The sequence below is a fragment of the Saccopteryx leptura genome, chromosome 9 (genome assembly GCF_036850995.1).
Source record: "Saccopteryx leptura isolate mSacLep1 chromosome 9, mSacLep1_pri_phased_curated, whole genome shotgun sequence".
Lineage (NCBI taxonomy): Eukaryota > Metazoa > Chordata > Mammalia > Chiroptera > Emballonuridae > Saccopteryx > Saccopteryx leptura.
In genome coordinates, this window is record NC_089511.1 from 65,099,634 (window position 1) to 65,105,153 (window position 5,520).

General features: G+C 37.3%; 1 non-coding gene across 1 annotated transcript; it reads right to left on the reverse strand.

Annotated features, from left to right (window-relative positions):
* Nucleotides 1–4,395: 4,395 nt before the first annotated feature.
* Nucleotides 4,396–4,471, reverse strand: TRNAN-GUU (transfer RNA asparagine (anticodon GUU)). Its single transcript has one exon. It is a non-coding gene; the product is annotated as a tRNA-Asn (tRNA).
* Between the last annotated feature and the right edge of the window lie 1,049 nt (nt 4,472–5,520).

A 5,520-nucleotide genomic window follows, 5' to 3' on the forward strand; every position in this document is an offset into this window, starting at 1 on the left:
GAGCCCACACTCAAATTGGCAACCTCAGGGTCTCAAAACTGGGTCCTCCTCATCCCAGTCTGATGCTCTATTCACTGCACCACCACCCGGTCAGGCTATATACATTCTTGAGTAAATTTTAGAAATAAGTTTTATATATTAGTCTCCTATCTTTAGGAATACATTTATATTTTAAATTTGTGGATTTTTATGTTTATTTGACAGTAATTTCATATATTGCTCATGCTTTATTAATTTTGATTATAAGTATGTTAAAAGTTACAACATCTGAAAATTCTGACTTCATCATAGTATTTGGCATATTCTGGGAATACTGTTTTGATAAAATAAGTCTAATATATGTGAAATTTCTATAGTAACCAAATGCAAATGTAGAGCCACAGAAAAAAGAAAGGATGTGTTCTGGAACAAGGAACCCCACGTCAGTCAAATGTTAGTTGGTGTTTGTAAAAACTAGATTCTATGGAAAAAATAAATTTTAAGAATACTTAATTGATTTATACAGACTGGCTTATCACAGAACTTCTTCAAGCATAAACATATGTACACTCTGAATCTCTGAGAGGGAGACTCACTCCTCTTTTAGTGGAATGACTATTAAAGAATGTTTCAGAGAACAGATTGAAAAATCCTGCAGTAGATCATTCTTTTCCGGTAGAATATGATAACATTCATTAATTACATTTTTTTTCGGTAGAAAGTCTTTCCTCTTTGTTGGTGACTGGTTCCCCTACAATGACAGAACACCACATTGCTATGATAACATAGAAAGCAAGGTGCTTTCAAACAAGGATACTTCTTTTCACATAGAAGAAGTTGTCATAAGGTTTCTCAAACTAATGTGTTCTAATATCTCTGGAAAATATCTCTGGAAAAAAAGAGCTTTAAATTTTATTGAACAAAAGTGCATTAATTTAAAACTACATTTTGAGCAGGACAGATAATTCAAATTCTACAAGTTATTTATTATCATACTTTCATATGATAATACAAGGTTTAGTGTTTGCAAAAATTTAGAAAAGTTGTTTTGATGGCATTCTTCCAAGTTTTCTCTTTAGGCCTAAAATGCCTTTGATGTGCAAAAGGAAAGTATTCATATTAATTTCTTAATAAGAATGTAAGAAAGAAAGCTGAAGGACTGAAGTGGGAAATTTCAGTGGCATACAGATATTTAGCACCTCCAAACACAATTAATTAGGAGGCATAACGCAGCAAAATGAAAAAGCATGATGATAATTAGATATGAAATTAAACTAAATGCCAAAGATCTTTCTATCTGAACCACTCCTCACAGAGATGTGTATATGTGTACAAAAAGTTGAAAAATAATATTTAATGTTTCTCCCCACTGTGTATTAAAATTTTCATTAGGGGAGGCTTTGCATATAAACAAATATCTGCCATTAGTGAGCAATTTGTCCTGCCCTTAAAAAAAAAAAGAAGAAGAAGAAGAAAAAACAAGACCTACACAATAAGATTGGGTTACTTTTGTGTGAAAAAAATATTCCTCATTAATTTAAGAGGGTATCAATCATATACTTCACCAGTGTGGGATTCAGCCAGTGAGCATCTGTCTGGCAGAACTGATACCTGATACCTAATTTTTTTGTTGAGTTCAGCAAACCGGTTATTAAAATGGCACTTGTAGCCAGGGTTCTCTCTAAAGTGGGTGCCTGGGCAGCCATCCAATGTGGAAACCATAAATTTACATTTCTTATTCTTTTTTAATGTTCATCTACACAACAGCGTATTCTTTTTTTAAAAACTTTTATTTATTCAGTGAGAGGAGGGGAGGCAGAGAGACAGACTCCCACATGCTCCCCAATCAGGATCCACCCAGCAAGCCCACTAGGGGGTAATGCTCTGATTATCTGAGGCATTGCTCCATTGCTCAGCAACTGAGCTCTTCTTAGTGACTAAGGCAGAGACCATGGAGCCATATTCAGCACCCATGCCAACTCGCTCCAGTATAGCCCTGGCTGCTGGGCAGGGAGGGGGGGGATGTGAGAATGGTAGGGGTGGAGAGCAGATGGGTGCTTCTCCTGTGTGCCCTGACCAGGAATCAAACCCAGGACATCCACACACCAGGCCAACACTCTACCACTGAGCCAACTGGCCAGGGCTGCATAGCCTTAACATACTGAAGCTTGGGTAAATGTGTAACCTTTATTTGAGAGTGCTACAAAAAGTAAGACATTCTTTAATTCTGTTTGTCATTAATGTCTGTTGTCATGAATTTCTGTTGTCATGACAATACTGTCACCTTACTTTCACTATGGATGAAAATCATGTGATATTTTGTATCGGACTTGTCTTTTGTATCCTATTGTCATGATTTCTTTCCCCTCTAAAAAGAGAAACAAAGTCGTTCTGACAAATTTAAAGCTCAGCTCCAAAATATATTTTGTATGTATGAAAGATGAGAGTTATATTGATATTAGACAATACAGCACAGGCAGAAATATGCTTCCAATTCTATTACTACTAAAACAATCTTTCTAAGACATAATTAGACCAATAACAATTAGATTACCTTACTTGGCACTGAATCTTCAAGGGCACTGACTTAATGAGTGATTAAGTATTACAGAGCCCATCTTACTTTGATATTCATCCTGACCCCTCTAGGGTTCTACTGTAAAAACCAATGAACCAAAAATAAATCCTACCCCTTTAACATCATATTTCAACAATGTCTATTATAATGCAGAGTGCCTAGCTATATCACATTATCTGAAAGAAGGCCTTTCTTCTGGAATTTCAAGCACATTTACTTAGTCACTCTGAAGACTGACCTAGCTCAAATGTCTGACCTTGACCCAAACACCCTAGCCTCTCTGATACACAGGAATAATGGCTTCAACTAGGTCATGTGTTCACCTTTCCAGTCAGACAGTGGACTTATTCCAGAAATTTCATATATCCCTGATTGGAAAGAAAAAGTGGATTTGGGGAAGGCCACTCATATTCTGTATCAGGAAGCTTAAATAGATGTTGTAATTTAATTAGGAATTTTCTGGAAGCAAATTTTTCCTCTGGCTTTATAAGAGGTGTGAAAAACAGACAATATATTAGTATTCTCTTTTTTAAAAAGTAAAATTATAATTTTAACTAGATAATAAGAGTTGTTTTATTATTAAAGTTTTTTTTTCTTCTGATATAAGCCTTGCTCTATCAAATACCTCTTGTACTGTTTAATACATAATTAAATATCTGGAGGCTGACCTTTATATTTTGCCAAAGAAATCAAATTTGGCTTTGGACAGAGCCTTTTATTGGGTGCTTTCCTTTCCTATGGCAGGAGACAAAAGAAAGAAGGAAGGGAGACAAAAGAAGGTGTGGGGGGTGGAGTAGATTGTTCTCAAAACAAATCCTTAGAAAACAAAGAGAGGCTACTTTGTTGTAATACTTATTGAGGTTTTGTGAGTTCTACCTGTGTGTTGATTTTCTTCCAGATGAATTTGGCAGAGTCAAAGAAGGGTTTTTCCAAAAAGTCTGCCTGCTTAAGTAAAAATATCATTTTTATATAGCAAAAATTATTCATTTATTCTACTTAGTTTTTAATCAAGTATTGATAAGGATTTTATGGAATAAAGGGTGATATAAATGTTAAAATAGGTTAATTTTATTACCTGTTTTCAAAACCATGTGACTTATAAAGTGTAGTTAGAAAATATATTTATGGGTGTTAAAGAGCCATTAAACTATTTGCGTGTTGTTTAGACAAGAATAATTACAGTTTATGTGGAACCATGGCCTCATAAAATTCTGAAGTCAACTTTAGAGTTTTCAAATTAAAGAGGCAATATTAGCATATTTATTAAAGATGAAGTAATTAAGCTTAGAAAAATATTTCCCTCATAGCTTCGCAAACAGAATATAGTCAGGCAAAATACTATTATAATATGTTGATAATGCTATTTACTTGGGTTTCCAATAGACTTGTCAGCCCAATATAGTTTAATTTGGTGAGAATATATTCAGGAATATTTTTTGGATATCTTTAGTCCAATAATCCAAGATTTTACTTAAAGAAACTGCTTAAAGAAAGCCAAAAGGTAGCACATTTCTTATCCTTTTTAACTATTTTTTTTTTCTGAAGCTGGAAACGGGGAGAGACAGTCAGACAGACTCCGGCATGCGCCCGACCGTGATCCACCCGGCATGCCCACCAGTGGGCGACGCTCTGCCCACCAGGGGTTGATGCTCTGCCCCTCCGGGGCATCACTCTGTTGCGACCAGAGCCACTCTAGCGCCTGGGGCAGAGGCCAAGGAGCCATCCCCAGCGCCCGGGCCATCTCTGCTCCAATGGAGCCTCACTGCGGGAGGGGAAGAGAGAGACAGAGAGGAAGGAGAGGGGGAGGGGTGGAGAAGCAGATGGGCGCTTCTCCTGTGTGCCCTGGCCAGGAATCGAACCCGGGACTTCTGCATAACAGGCCAACGCTCTACCACTGAGCCAACTGGCCAGGGCTTTTAACTATTTTTTATTTTTTTATTTAATATTATTTTATTTTTTACAGAGAGAGAGTCAGAGAGAGGAATAGACAAGCACAGACAGACAAGAATGGAGAGATGAGAAGCATCAATCATTAGTTTTTCATTGCACATTGCAACACCTTAATTGTTCATTGATTGCTTTCTCATATGTGCCTTGACTATGAGCCTTCAGCAGACCAAGTAACCCCTTGCTCAAGCCAGCGAGCTTGGACTCAAGCTGGTGAGCTTTTTGCTCAAACCAGATGAGCCCGCGCTCAAGCTGATGACCTCAGGGTCTTGAACCTGGGTTTTCCATATCCCAGTTCGATGCTCTATCCACTGCACCACTGCCTGGTCAGGCTTTAACTATCTTGTCTAATTCTTTCCTAGTTTCATTTCCTTTTTATTTTTATATAAATAAATTTTTATTTTAATGGGCTGACACCAATAAATCAGGGTACATATATTCAAAGTAAACATGTCCAGGTTATCTTGTCATTCAATTCTGTTGCATACCCATCACCCAAAGTCAGATTGTCCTCCATCACCTTCTATCTAGTTTTTTTTGTGCCCCCCCCCCAACCACCACACTCTTGTCCATGACTCTTAGTCTCGTTTTTATGTCCCACCAATGTATGGAATCCTGCAGTTCTTGTTTTTTTTTTCTGATTTACTTATTTCACTCTGTATAATGTTATCAAGGTCCCACCATTTTGTTGTAAGTGATCCGATGTAATCATTTCTTATGGCTGAATAGTATGCCATGGTGTATATGTGCCACATCTTCTTTATCCAGTCTTCTATTTTTTTTTTTACAGTGATTAAAGCCTTTAAGCAAACTCTTGGCCAATACAGCAAGAATCCATAAAAGAGTAGTGTCCTTAACATGTTCACCAAGTCCAAGTTGGCCCTAACACCATGCCAAATCCCTGAAAAATGCAACCCAACCCCAGTTCAGTCTGTGAGGAGCTGTCACAAGGAGCAGGACTCCAGGAATAGTCCACAACCAGGAAAAGTCCGCATGGCACTGGAATTGTTGTCATA